The 15,637-nt window shown below is 38.6% G+C and overlaps 1 pseudogene; it reads left to right on the top strand.

Annotated features, from left to right (window-relative positions):
- The first annotated feature begins 6,685 nt into the window (after positions 1-6,685).
- Positions 6,686-8,057, top strand: LOC103746165 (annotated as a pseudogene).
- The last annotated feature ends 7,580 nt before the right edge of the window (positions 8,058-15,637 follow it).

The raw sequence follows: 15,637 nt of genomic DNA, 5'->3' as shown, positions 1-15,637 counted from the left end.
GAGGAGAAAGAAATTAAAGGAGTACTAATTGGAAAAGAAGCGGTCAAAATATCCCTTTTTGCAGATGATATGATACTATACGTAAGTGATCCCAAAAGTTTCACCAGAAAACTTCTAGAATGTCAATTGTCAGGAGCTGGAGAAACAACAATCATTACCAAAAAATATAATATAGCTCTACAAACAGTTGACTTAAGCAGGACATTCTGCTTGCACAAGTAACCTTGGGAAAGAATTTATGGCAAGGTTATCTTTTTCTTCCCCTTGCAAACAGTTCTCGGAAAAGTAAGTCGTACAGTAATCTCTTGGAACACCTGGCGGTCAGTCACGTTGCTGAATTGCTCAGTCCCCCCCCATACCCATAAGAATGCTGTAACCTTTGACCAACTTCTTCAACCCCTTCTAAATACAAACTGTATATAAGGAAAGCTTGCAATTCAATAAAGCGGACCCTTGACAAGTGGACTTGCTTGGGCTCCATCTCCTCTTTCTCGCCTGTTTTTCTTTTCAGGGAGTGGTCCCCCTCGAGCTTTACCTGTACAGGGTCCCCGCAGGTGGGGGCAGTCAATTCTTTCAGTATGGTGGCAGGTTATAAAATTAATCTACAAAAATCATTAGCCTTTCTATATACCCATAGCAAGCAATTGGAGAAAGAATTTAGGGAAATTCTCCCTTTCACAATTGCTTCAAAAAAAAATAAAATAAAATATTTTGGAATAAATCTGACCAAAGACATCAAAGATCCCTACAATGAAAAATTTCAACCCAAGTACACACATGTTTTAAAAAAGAGATTGAGGAAGACACCAGGAGATGGAAGGACCTCCCATGTTTGTGGATTGGAAGAATTAATATTGTGAAAATGACCATCCTACCAAAAGCAATATATAGATTCATTGCAATCCCAATCAAAATCCCCATGACATACTTCACAGAATTAGAAAAAATCCATGCTTAAATTCATAAGGAAGAACAAAAGACCACGGATAGCCAAAGTAACCCTGAGCACAACAAGCAATGCTGGGAGTGTGGGGAATTACCATACCAGATATCAACGTATACTATTGAGCTATAGTCTTAAAAACAGCATGGTACTGGCACAAAAATTGACACATAGATCAATGGAACATCATTGAAGATCCAGCCCCAAGTACACAAAATTTCAACCACCTAATATTTAACAAATGTGCTAAGAACACACAACAGAAGAAAGACAGCCTCTTCAATAAATGGTGCTGGAAACTGGGTCTCCACGTGTAGAAGAATGAACCTAGATCCTTATCTTTCACCTTTCATAAAAGTCAACTCCAAATGCATCAAAGACATCAATGAGAAACTGGAAACCCTGAAACTATTAGAAGAAAATATTTGCAGTAACTTACAAGATATAGGTGTCAGGAAGGATTTTCTAAATCAGATAAAAGTTGCTCAGGAATTAAGGTCAGCAATCAACAAGTGGGACCTCATGAAACTAAAGAGCTTCTGTACAGAAAAAGAAAAAATCAAAAAGTGAAGAGAAAATCCACAGAATGGGAAAAAATCTTCACCAGTGATACTGCTGGCAGATGTTTAACATCCAGAATATATAAAGAACTCAAAAAACAAAGAAGCGAGAAACCAAATGACCCAATTAAAAGATGGGTTAAAGATCTAAATGGAGAGTTCTCAAAGGAAGAAATAAAGATGGCTAAGAAACATCTCAAAAAGTGCTCAACATCGTTAGTAATCAGGGAAATCCAAATTAAATCCCCTCCCTAAGTTATCATCTTACTCCAATCAGCCTGACTAGGATCAAGAGAACAAGTGATACGAAATGTTTGTGAGGATGTGGAGAAAGCATAATGCTCATTCACTGCTGGTGGGATTGCAAACTAGTGCAATCTCTATGGAAAACAGTGTGGAGAACTCTTAAAAACCTAAAAAATGAACCTACCATATGACCCAGTTATACCACTCCTTGGCATACACCCAAAGGTCTCATCCTATTGTAGAAACACTTGAACAGCCATGTTTTTTGCTGCTCTTTTCACAATAGCTAAGAGATGGAAGCAACCTAAGTGCCCCTCAACTGATGAGTGGTTAACAAAAATGTGTATTTATACAATGGAGTTCTGTTCAGCAGTAAAGAAAGATGAAATAATGAAATCTGCAGGTAAACGGATGGATCAAGAAACTTTTATACTAAGTGAAGTAACACAGACTCTGAAAAACAAACGACGTATGTTCTCCCTTATATGTAGATCCTAGCACCAAATCCTTTTATATTTCAGGTCCTTTTAATAAGATGATGCTATACAGCAGTCCCTTCTGCATGAAATAACTACCATCATCACGACTTCAGCTGAGCCTGATTACTAAACATAGTCACAAGTGGGCTTGTTGACAGTTGTACTCATTCATTAAAGAAGGGCCAAGCAGGATCACCTGACCCTTACTGGAGTATCCAGCCACTCTTCCCTGCCAACTGTATGTAATTTAACCCTAATCACACATGGTCTCCTGGATTTCGGGAGATTTAAAGTATACAATCTGTGGAAGGCTAGGAAGAGAAGGAAGGACACATGCTGGGTAAAGGCTATCCAATGTGCATACCCCCAGGTCATACATACACCTCAGCATGCCCTCAGTTATCTTGGTAAGTAAGCTCAATAAATTCATTGGTTCCCCACTAAAACTTTAATGAAATATTGGCTTGATACTAGAACCTTTAAAGGAATAAGCATTGCTTAGCCAGGAAAAGAAGTCTCACAACAGATGGAAAATTTATTTGTTAATGCTATTATGTCTCATACTTATTTTAAAAAACAGAAAACAATAATGTAAAAGATGTTAAAAGGATATGGGAATGGAGATATTTTCCAAAATACACAGAAAAAATGAGAAAGCCTAAGAAAGTGATGAAGGTCTGTTTAGGTTTGTTATATATAAAGGATGAGGCAAAAATAATATACACATAATCTTAAATTTTCTATAGTCATAGTTTAGTCAACTAGTTTAAGGAGAAAATATAAATCTAGTCAATGTTTATCTGAGAATATTTGCTTGTTTACCTAAGCCTTATCTACATAGCACACAATAATTAAAATTATCAGATTGGTGGAACTAACCTTATTGGATGTTTAATAGCCAGGGTTTGAGTACTATACTAATGTGGTCAGAGGGACTTAAAGGACAGTTTTTGCCCCTTGCCCTCCAAGGTCAACTAAATTCCAGGGTACCATGGAACATCTCTCAAAATGTCCTGTAAATGAGGTGAGTCACCTGTCCTCTTGTTCATGGAGGACATGGAGACCCCAGCAGATGGACCTGAACCAGTGTCCAGTCTACAAAGAAGAGGGTCAACTCAGATGTCATGCTTCCAAGTGAAGCCACACATGGTCCAGCAGGACCTTTAACTTATCTTCACATAGATGGAACTGGTAAAAAAAAAAAAAAAAAAAAAAAGAGCCAGGAGCTCCTCCCAATTATTTCTCGTTGATGATTTTGTTCCTAACCAGAAAGTGCTGCCCCAGATGTAAGACTTCAAATTTTGGTCTCCAATACTGTAGTGCCCACCTGTAGCTAAGGGAGACAACCAGCTATTGTTCTAAAATGATGGATAAAATTGGTTTTCCCACTATTTTGAAGCCATTGAGAGGGAACTGACACTGTTTCTAACTACTCCAAGAGCTATCAAAATACCTGAAAGCAAATCCTGAATCCAACACTCTAGAGTTCAGCCTTGGAAACAAAAGAAAAATCATGAAGAACATAATAGAAGGATGTTTTTGGAAGCCCTTGTCAAGAAATTCCAATGGACTCTCATATGAACATTTGAAAATTGCCTTGTTCTGACTTTTCTAGTTCCCTGTCTAGAAGTTGTAATGCTAATTACTCTTGCCTTTACTTCTCCTTCACATCTCCTATTCACAATTCAAGGACTTTCTTTTCCCCTTAGAAACAAGAATTATGCAATTTGAGAATCTTTTAGATAGATCCAGTGAAGGGGTACTCCAATTGCCTCACCCTGTGTCCCTGTTCAGCATGGAAGAAGCCAGAGTGGTCTGTGTCCTTATTCCTACTGGCAATTTGGGTAACCCCTTCAAAGGATGGCATGATAAAAATAGGAGGTCGGAATTGGCTAGGCCATTAGGGTAAAAAAGACCCCAAAGAAAAGTAGCCAGTTTCTTGGCTAAAAGTCAAAATGTCCTTGGGACTGTTAGCAGCATACTCTGTTCCAAAGGCCAAAAATGTCAAAAATATTTGGGAGTTTGTATCTAATCTTTAAAGGATTTTAGCATTGACTTCAGAGGGGGCAATGATAGAATACCCAAAAGCCCCATAACAATAAATAAATGAAAGAAGAAGAAAAGAAAACGAAAAAAGTGATGGAAGTTATGGGAGGTGTTGGAAGGGAAGGAGTGGTCATGGATTTGATCAAAACACCTTATACCCATGTATGGAATTCTCAATAAAGTTTTGGTAAACATTAAAAAAGTCAAGAAATTATGCAGCATTTAGGAGATTATTAAGCATTTTTATAGAATAATGGATTATTGTGATGCAGCAATGAAGCATTGCGATAGAATGTGTGATGCAACAATGAATCTTTGTGATAGAGGGATGTGATTAAACAGTGATCCATTATGATGGAGAAAGAGCACTTTGATATGGCACTTTGACATTATGATGTAGCTATGGAGCATTGTGATTTAAGAATGGACTATTGAGTTATATTATGAGACCATTATGCTATAAAAGGGGAGCATTTTGATGAGACAGAGTATTGTGATATACAAATGGACATTTGTGATGCAATATTGAAGCACTGTGATACCATAATGGTGAGTGTCAATGAGATGGGGCATTATGGTGAGACAATTGAAAATTGTAACAATGAAACATTGTGATGAGAAATTTGTGCATTTTCATGAACCAATGGAGCATTGTGATTGGGCAGTGAACCCTTGTGCTGCAACAATTGACTATTAGGACATAACAGTGGATAATTATTTTGTAATGTTGGAACCACATCATGAGATAATGAAGCACAGCCATCAATGGTGATACAGCAATGGAGCACAGTGATGAGACAGTAGATCATTGGCTGTGGTAATACCCTGTGAAATATTTGAAGTCTCTTCAACTACCCTGGCCAATAACTCACAGTAAGGTTTCACTTGTCTGGCACAGTTTCTTGTTGTGTAGCCTTCAGCTATACACATGGACTCATGTAGAGATATTGTATGAGTAATTTGACAGTAGGGTTTGGACTAATATGATTCCCTCTGGTTTTTTACACTGGCTATGCATTATTATCTTCTTTATATCCCTGACTAATCCCCCTCCACAACCACCTCATTTTCCCCATTTCTCCCTTGATAGAGTATTGGACAATTATGATATAAAAATGGAGCACTGTGATAGGACAATGAAGCATTGTGATGCAGCAACGTGATACACTGAAACATGATGTGGTGGTTTGAATGAGAATAATCCCCATAGGCTCCATATATTTAGGCATTTTGTCCCCAATTGATGGCACTATTTTAGGAGATCTTAGAAGGTGTGGCCATGCTGGAGGATGCATGTCACTGGAGATGGACTTAGGGAGTTTTTACACCTTGGTAGATATCTAGTTGCCCTCAGCTTCCTGTCCCTTCTTGAAGATTTGAGCCTCTGTTCTCTGCTTTTGCTGTAGTCACTTCCTGTCACCATGCCTCCCCACCATGAAGGACTCTAATTTCCCAAATCCATAAGCTCAAATAAACTCTTCCTTTTTTAAGTTCCTTTGGTCACAGCATTTTACCACAGCAACAGAAAAGTAACTAAAACACATGGACTACAATAATGGAGAATTTTGAAGAGATATAGTGCATCATGAAATGACAGTGATGTAACAATGGTGCACTGTGAAGAGACAGTATAGCATTGTGATGTGACAGTAGACCAATGTGATGCAAAAACTGAGCACTGTGGTGAAACAGTGGAGCATTTTGATGGGATCATGGATCATTGTGATGACACTGTAGAGCACTGTGATGAGACAGTTCACCATTGTGAAGAAACAATAGAGCACTGTGATTGTACCTTGGATCATTGTGATGCAACAATAGACAAGTGTGATATAACAGTGTAGCACTGTGAAAGAACACTGGACCATTGTGATGCAATAATTGAGCCCAGTCATTTAAAGTGTAGAGCATTGTGATGGCCCAATGTACCATTATGACAGAACAATGGGACAACTTTGATAGTAATGTGTACCATTGAGATGAAACAATGGAACATAGTGATGAGACAGGAGAGTATTGTGATGGAAGAGTGGGATATTATGATGTGACAATGGAGCAGTGTAATGAGAAAATGGTACATTTTGTTGATACAGTGGACCATTGTGATTTGACAGTGGAGCATTATGATGGTATAGTGGACCACTGTCAATCAATAATGTAGAATTGTGATGATAGACTGTAGAAATATCAGGGGACAGTGGACTATTTTGATGTAAAAATGGAGCATGTTGATAGCTTTTATGCTATGACAGTGGAAATTTGTGATGTAACAATGAAGTATTGTGAAGAGCAAATAGTGCATTGCGATAAGGGAGTGGACCATTGTGATGAAAAAATGGAGCACTGTGTTTAGACAGTGGATCATTGTGATATAACAAAGGAACATTGTAATGTGTTGGGGTAGCATTGTGATGTCACTGGAGCATTTTGATGACATAATTGAGAATTGTGTTGGGAAGAATGACCATTGTGATGCAAAATGGAGCATTGGGAGTTTCTTCTTATCACTTTCATCAGCATCCACAAAACTGTCTGTTTCTTTCCTATGTCTGTTCCTTTCACGATCTGTTCTCAAGATTCATTGCAGAGAGATCTTTGACACTAGTGGGATTCCCACAGTTGACATTAATCTCTACACCCCAAAGACCTTTTCTGAACTTCTGTGCCCAGTGGTGCCTCAACTGGTATCTATGAGGCCCTGTAACTCCGGGACAATGAAAAGATGCACTACATGGGGAAGGGTGTCTCAAAGGCAGTTGAAGATATCGATAAAACAATTGCATCTTCTCTAGTTAGTAAGAAACTGGACACCATAAAACAGGAGATTGACAAACTGTTGATTGAAGTGTAAAAGACTGAAAATAAATCTGTTTGGCATGAATAGCATTCTTGGAAGTATCCTTTGCTGTCTGAAAAGCTGATGCTGTAGAAAACGTGCCCCTGTACTGACACATCTGACTTGACTGGTACACTGATGTCATTCTGCCAGTCTCAACTTTCAACATGATCAATGGCCGTTCTCAGACTGGCAATAAGTTGACCATACAGGAGTTCATGATCCTCCTTGTGGTTTCATCCAGCTTCTTGGAAGCCATACACATTGGAGTGGAGGTTTACTACCACCTGAAGAATGACATCAAGGAGAAATGCAGAAAAGATGCTACAAATATGGGTGATGAAGGTGGATTTACACCTGATATCCTAGAAAACAAAGACGTTCCCAAAGCTGCTGAAGAATGCAATTGGTAATACTGGCTATACTGACAAAGCTGTCATTGGCATGGTTGTAGCTGCCTCTGGGTGCTTCATGTCTGACAAATACAACCTGGACTTCAAGTCTCCTGATGATCGGCTGGCTAACCTGTGTAACTCTTTCATCCAACTATCCAGTAGTATCCATTGTTTGACCATGATGATTGGGAAGCTTGACAAAAGTTCACAGATAATGCAAGCATACATAACATTTTGGATGATCTCTCAGTGACCAACCTGAAGCAGAATCCCAAGGCTGTGAGAAAGATTGCTTCCTGCTCAAAGTAAACCAGATAAGCTCTGTGAGTGACTCTGAAGATGTGCAAGCTGGCCCAGTCTAATATTTGGGGTGTCATGGTAGCCCATCACTCTGAGGAGACAGAGGATGCCTTCATTGCCAACTTGGTGGTGGGGCTCTGCACTGGGCAAACTAAAACAAGTGTACCTTGCTTATCTGAACATCTGATCAAGTGCAATCAGAGCCTAAGAATCAAGAAGGAATTCAGCAGTAAAGTCAAGTTTTCTTGCTGATCCTTTAGGACTCCCCTGGCCAAGTAAATGATAGGACATCAATTTCTGGAGCCCTCATTCACCACCAGTTGCTTACACCCTGCCCCTGATGTCATCAAGGCAGCTCCAGGGTGTCCCATTGATTGCCAGACCTCTGTTCTTAGCTCCTTCTCCTGACACTGCTTCCTTAGATGTTAGAAGTCACACCTGACCACCTGGACCCATGTTGGAAACCCCTATTGCACTAAACTTTCCCCTTCCCACTCTCTGTTTGATGCACCCTCACTCATTCAGGGTCTTATGGTCCTGATGCAGATCGACAAACCAGCATAATATAGTTCTATTTGAATTTTGCATAGTTTATATGACATTGGGAGGGGATGACTTACAAAGAAATGGCTCCTCATAACCTCTGTGCCATTCAAGCCCTTCCCCTGCACAGTGAGGCCAGCCCTATCAATTTCATGCCCTGCACCCATGCACCATCTCACCTCACAGTCTGCATTATCTTGCCCTGTGGAGTCTGCAAGACAGGCAGGGCCTCTGCCGGCCCACCATTGACTGGTCCCAGACCACATGCCTTGCTCCTGGAGTGCCAAAATAGACACGCTAACTCCCCTCATTGCAGCATGCTCCACACCTCTTCCCAGGGTGCTCCTCATCTTGTCCCTGGCTGGCTTACTCTTTTTGGAGGAATGATTATTTTCAGGCTACACTCCTGCTCGGTAATCAGGTGATTGGTCCTAATCATTATTTGTCTTCTCACTTCCCACCTAGTGTCAGGAACCCTCACACTTCCAGTATAATTTCTAAGGTGGACATAGGCAAGATTCCCAGTGGTTCTTTCTGCAAAATAAAATCATTCAGATAGGACAATGGATCTTTGTGATGCCACATGAGAGGATTATAATGGATTAGCCAGGTATTTTGATGCAACAATAGAGCACTATGATGAGACAGTGGAATGTTTTGATGCAAAATGGAGTGTTGTGGTAGGATAATGGACTATTGTGATGCAACAATAGAGCATTGTTATGAGACAGCACAGTATTTTGAAGTGAGAGTGAAACATGATGATACAAAATGGAGCATTGTGCAGTATTTTGAAGTGAGAATGAACCATTATGATACAAAATTGAGCACTGTGAAATGAGAAGGGGCATTGAAATGAGACAGTGAACCACTGTGATGATTCACTGGAGCCCTTGGAAGAGACATTTGGGCATTATGATGGAAATGGGAATTTTGATGGAAAAAATAAACTTGTTACACAACATGAAGGACTGGTGTGAGAAACGAGACCATGGTGATATAAAAATGAAGAACTGAAATAACAGAGCAGTATGATGCAGCAATGGAGCCTTTTCATGTAACAGAGTATCATTGTGATGCAACAATGAAACATTGAGATATATTAATGGGCCATTGTGATGCAACAGTGGAGCACTCTGATGACACCATGGAGTATTGTGATAGACTTTTGCAAAATTATGGTGACACAAGAAGTGTTTTGCTGAGACACTGGAGGATTCTGATTGGACAGTAACTCATTATGATGTAACATGTAACATTGTTATTAAATAGTAAAGGATTCTGATGTTAGAGCAGACAAATGGGATGCAAAATTTGAGAATTGTGATGAGAATTGACAATTGTGATGTATTTTGGAGCATAAATGAGACAATGGAACATTGTGATGAGATAGTGGACCATTGTGATATAAAAATAGAGTAGATATAAAAATAGATGAGACAACTGAGCATTATGATGGAACAAGGGAGCATTATGAAAGGTAAATTGACCATTGTTTGCAATGATGGAGCATCATTATGAGAAACTGGATTATAGTGATGTGAAACTGGAACATACTGATAGGACAGTGGCCAATTGTGATTCAAAAATGGACCATTATGATGTAGCAATGGAGCACTATGATGCAAAGATGTAACAATCAAGAAATTTTACTTGACAGTTGTTCAATGTGATGCAATAATAGAGCACTGTTATAGGATAGTAGCCCATTGTGATATAAATGTAGAGCACTAGGGGCTGGAGATGTGGTTCAGTGGTTAAGAGCACTGGCTGCTCTTGCAGAGATCCCGGGTTTGAATACTGGTGGCTACATGGTGGATAACAATCATCCTTAATTCCATTTTCAGGAAATCCACTACCCTTTTCTGACCTCAGCAGACATTACATGACACATGTGCACTGACATACATGCCAGCAATATACTCAGACCCATAAAATAATAATAATAATAATAATAAAAATAATAATAATAATACATTTAGAGTGTTTTGATGAGATATTTGAGCATTGTGATGGAATAATGGAGAGCTTTCAAATGAAAATTGACCATTGTGGTGCAGTAATATAGCATTTTTATGAGAAATTGGATCATGGATATGTAAAAATACAGCACTCTAATGGGATTGTGGAGCATGAAGTGGGACAAAATGCATTTTAAGAAGACACTGGATCAATCTGATGTGACAGTTACCATTATGATGCAACATAGAGTATGGTGATTAGGGAGAAGAGCATTCTGTAGTGGGTAAATAGTGGAATGCATTTTGTTGCAACTTTGTAGCATTGTGACAGGAGAATGGATTATTGTAATTCAACAATGGAGCACTGTGATTGGTCAATGATCATTGTAATGGGACGGTAGAACATTGTGATATAACAATGGAGCATTTTGATGACTTGTGATTCAACAGAGAAGCATTGTAATACATCTTTGGACCAATATGATGATACAATGAAGCATTGTGTTAAGACATTCTGCAATAATGACTAAACAGTGGAGAATTGTGACTAGACAGTAGAACATGGAGATGTAATAGTGGGCAATGTGATGAGACAGTGGAACATTGTGAAACAACAGTGGACAATGGTAATGGAATAATGAAACACTGTGAAGTGACAGCAGAGTATTGTGATGTGATGGTAGACCACTGTGATGTAACAATGGAAAATTATGATGAGACAGTAAATCTTTGTGAGGGGTCCATGTAATGGCACTATAGAGCATTGTGATGAGATTGTGCATAACTGTGTTGAAACAATAGGGCATAGTGACAATATGTTGGATCATTATAATGAAACAATGAATAACCTGTAATGTACAATGGAGCACTACGAAAGGGCAGTGGACCGTTGTTATAGAACAATGGAACAAATTTGATAGGGAAGTATACAATTGAGATGCCACAATGGAATGCTGTGATAGGACACAATAGCATTGTGATACAACAATGTAGCACTGTGATGAGACAATACACCATATTATGAAATAAAAGGATCATTGCGATAGAACACTGGACTATTGAGATACAAAACGGACCATTGTGAGGTAACATAAGAGCATTTTGATAGGAAAATGGGAGACTGTGATGAAACAATGGAGCATGCTGATGAGAAAGTAGAGTCTTTTGATGTAAGAGTGTACCATTGTGATCCAAATATTGAGCATTGTAATGCAATCGTGGGGCATTTTGATGGGACAGAAGACCATTGTTTTGTAACTATGAAACATTGTAATGGTAGAGAAGATCATTGTGATGTAACAATGAAGCATTGTTAGAGGACAACAGAAAATGGTGTTGTATCAATGGAGTACTTTAGTAAGATAGTGGAGAATTAGAAAAGGACAAGAGGACAATGTTGATGCAACAATGAAGCTTTGTGATGAGATGGTGGAACATTGTCAGGAGACAGTATTTTATGATGAAATTAACATTGTAATAGTACAAAGGATCATTGCTGTGTAACAATGGAGCATTGTGATAGGAAAGTGGACCATTATGATACAAGAATGGAGCATATTGATGGGATAATGGAGCACAACGACAGGACAATGGACCCCTGCAAAGTAATTATAAAACATACTGAAGGGACAATGTATCATTTTGCTGGGACAGTGGACCATTGTGTGAGACGGGAGTATTGTGACAGTACGATGGTATCTTGTGTTGCAATGAAGGAGTATTATGACAAGAAAAAAGAGTATTCCTATAATATTTAGAGCATTGGGATGAATCAGTGGACCACTGTAATATAAAAATGCTGTATTGGACTGTGATAGTGAAACATTGTGATGTAACATTGAACAGATTTTTAGAACAGTGGACCACTGTGTTGAAAAGTGGAGCATTGTTTTGAGACAATGGAGCATTCTGAGGGGTCAGTGGAAAATTTTGTAGAAAACAATGGTGCACAGTTCCAGGATTGCAGATAACTGTGATGTAACAATGTAGTATTTTGATGAATATCGACCATTGTGATAAGAAAATGGAGTGTTTTGGACACTGGACCTCTGTGATACAACAATGGAGCATTGTGATGTAACAATGAAGCACTGTGATAAGTCAGGGGACAATTCTGATGAAGCTATGGAGTACTGTGATTGGAAAATGTGGAGCATTATGATATGACAGTGGATCATTGTGATGCAATGATGGAGCACTGTAATCAGAAGTCTTCCATTGTGATACAACAAAGAAGCATTATGACTAGACAGTGTGACATTATGATGCAACAATGTAGCATTATAATAAAACTTTTGGAAATAGTGATGAGATAGTAGACCATAGTGATAAAATAAAGAATATAATGATGGGACCATGGACCACTGTGATATCACTATGGAGCATTGTGATGACAGTGCACCATTGTGATGAAACAAGGTGAATTATGATAGTACATTGGATCACTGTGATGCAACAATGTGCCATTGTGATCTGCCAATGGAACAATGTGATAGGACAATGGACAATTGTGATGCAACAATGGACCATTGTAATAAGACAGTGGACCATTGTGATGAAATAAGGGAGTATTGTAATGAGACAGTGGGACATTGTGACATAAAAATGGAGCATTATGATTAGTTAGTAGAACATTATGCTGTAACAATAGAGCTTTGTGATGTGACAGTGAAGTATTGTGATGTCATATTGGAGCATCGTTTAGACAAAAATAGAGCTTTGTTGGGATATTGGAGCATTTTGATGCTAAAATTGAGCATTGTGTTGATACAATAGATTATTGTAAAATAATGTGCCATTGTGATATATTCATGAAACATAATGATAAAGCAGTGGAACATTGTGATGTGACAGTGGAGTATATTGATGAAAGAGTGGTGGATTGCCAGGATACAGATAAACATTGTGATACAATAATGAATCATGGTTATTTGAATGGTGGAGCACTGTATTAGGACAGTGGAAAACTGTGATGTAACAATAAAGCATTGTGAAGAGAAAATGGAGCATTGTGATGCAAAACTGGAGCCATGTAGTATTGTGATTCAACAGTGGATCTTTATGATTGGACATTGAATATTGTGAGTAAAACATGGAGTGTTGTGATGCAACAGTCAAGGATTGTTCTAGCATAGTGGACAATTGTGATGTAACTTTGAAAATATTGTGAGGCATTTTGGCATCGTGATGGAACAATGAAGCATTGTGATTGCACACTGGTTCATAGTAATTGGAAGGGATGGTAGACTATGGTGATGAAATAATGGAACACTGTGATGAGACAATAGAGTATTGGGATGAGAAAGTGGATCATTTTGATCTAAAAAGTAGCATTGTGACCAAACAGCAGAGCAATGTGATTAGACTACAGGTCACTGTGATGAACAATGGAAAAATCTGATAGGAAAGTGAACCATTATGGCGTAATATTGGAGTGTAGTGTTGAGACAGGCAAATATTTCAATGGGACAGTTTAAAATTGTGGTGCATTAGGACAGAAGAATGGACCATTGTGATGTGAAACAGGAGCATTGTGATAAGACAATGGGGCATTGTGGTGTAACAACTGAGCACTGTAATTGAACACTGGCTAATTATGATACAATAACAGAATTTTGTAATGGGTCAGTGGTAAATTGAGAGCAAAAAAATGGACATTTTGATGTAACATTGGAGCATTGAGAGAGGATAATGGAGGATGGTGATGAAACAAATGATTATTGTGATTAGACAATAGAGTATCTTCATGTGAGAGGACCATCTTAAAAATAGAGCATTGTGATGAAACAGTGGGGCATTGTGGTGGGACAGTAGACCATTGTTTTGTAACAATGAAGCATTGTGATAGGCAAATTGACTTTTGATACAAAAATTTGTCTTTATTATTGAACATTAAGCATTGTGATTAGAGAGTGGGCCATTGCAACAATGGTGAATTTTGTTGCTATAATGGAACATTTTGACAGGATATTGGACCATTGTGATGCATATATTGTGACTGGAAAGTAGACCATTGTGATGTAACAATTGAACACTGTGAAGAGATAGTGTGGCATTATAATACAACAATGGAGCATTCTGACTAGACAGGGGAAAACTGTGTTGTAACATGGGAGCATTGTGAGACAGTGGGGCAGTGTGATGCAGCAATGGGGTGTTGTGATGACTCACTGAGAATTATGATGGAACATTGGATCATTGTAATGTAATAATGGATACTTTTGATAGGATAGTCAGCCATTGTAATGAAACACCTGAGCATTGTAATTAGACATTTGTTCATTGGGATGCAACAATGACTGGATAGTGGATCACTGATGGAACAACAGATCATTACAATGAAACAATGTGGTTGGGGTGGGTCAGTGGACCATTGTGATGAAACAATGGACAATTTGTTGGTACAGTGGTAACTAGGATGCAATTGTGGAATATTATGAGAAAATGGTATGATATAGTGGACCACTATCATATAAAAATGCACCATTGTGATGAGATATTGGATCATTTTTATATGCATGGGGGTTTTATCAAGACAGTGGGACATTGTGATCAAAAAGTAGAGCACTGTGTTGAGAAAATGGGGCATTCTAATAGATCAGTGGGAAATTATGCTGAACGATGGAGAACAGATATAGTACAGGGAAAATTGTGTTGAGAGTATGGACCATGAACATGAAACAATGGAACATTCTTTTTGGACACTAGATGTCTGTGATGCAACAATGGAGTGTTATAATACAGCAACTGAGCATTGAGATGAAACAGTGAACCTAGGTGATACAACAATGGAACACTGTGATAGGACTGTAGACCATTTTTATGTAACACTGGAGAATCACGTTTTAGAAATTGAGCATTGTGATAGGACAGTGTAGCTTTGAGATCAAGATATGAATAATTGGGGCTGGAGAGATGGCTCAGTGGTTAAAAACACTGGTTGTTCTTACAGAAGACCCGGGTTCAAATCCCAGCACCCACATGGCAGCTAACAACTGTCTTAACTCCAGTTCCAGGGGATCTGACAACCTCTTCTGTCCTCTTGGGGAATTGCATGACACAGGTGCACTTACCTACATGCAGACAATACACACATATACATAAAATAAAAATAATAACTAATTTTTTAAATGATATGAATAATTATGATGAAACGTTGGAGAACTGTGATAAAAATAGTACATTGTGATAAAATAATGGAGTGCTGTGATTAGACATTGGAGTATTGTGATGTGAGAATGGAACATTGTTATCTAAAAATTGAGCATTGTGGGGCTGGAGTAATGGCTCCACAATTAAGAACACTGGTTGTTCTTGCAGAAGACAGGG

The sequence above is a fragment of the Nannospalax galili genome, unplaced genomic scaffold, assembly GCF_000622305.1.
Source record: "Nannospalax galili isolate Female #2095 unplaced genomic scaffold, S.galili_v1.0 scaffold224, whole genome shotgun sequence".
Classification (NCBI taxonomy): domain Eukaryota; kingdom Metazoa; phylum Chordata; class Mammalia; order Rodentia; family Spalacidae; genus Nannospalax; species Nannospalax galili.
The sequence above is the reverse complement of the archived record's forward strand: the minus strand, read 5'-3'. Positions and strand labels throughout refer to the sequence as shown.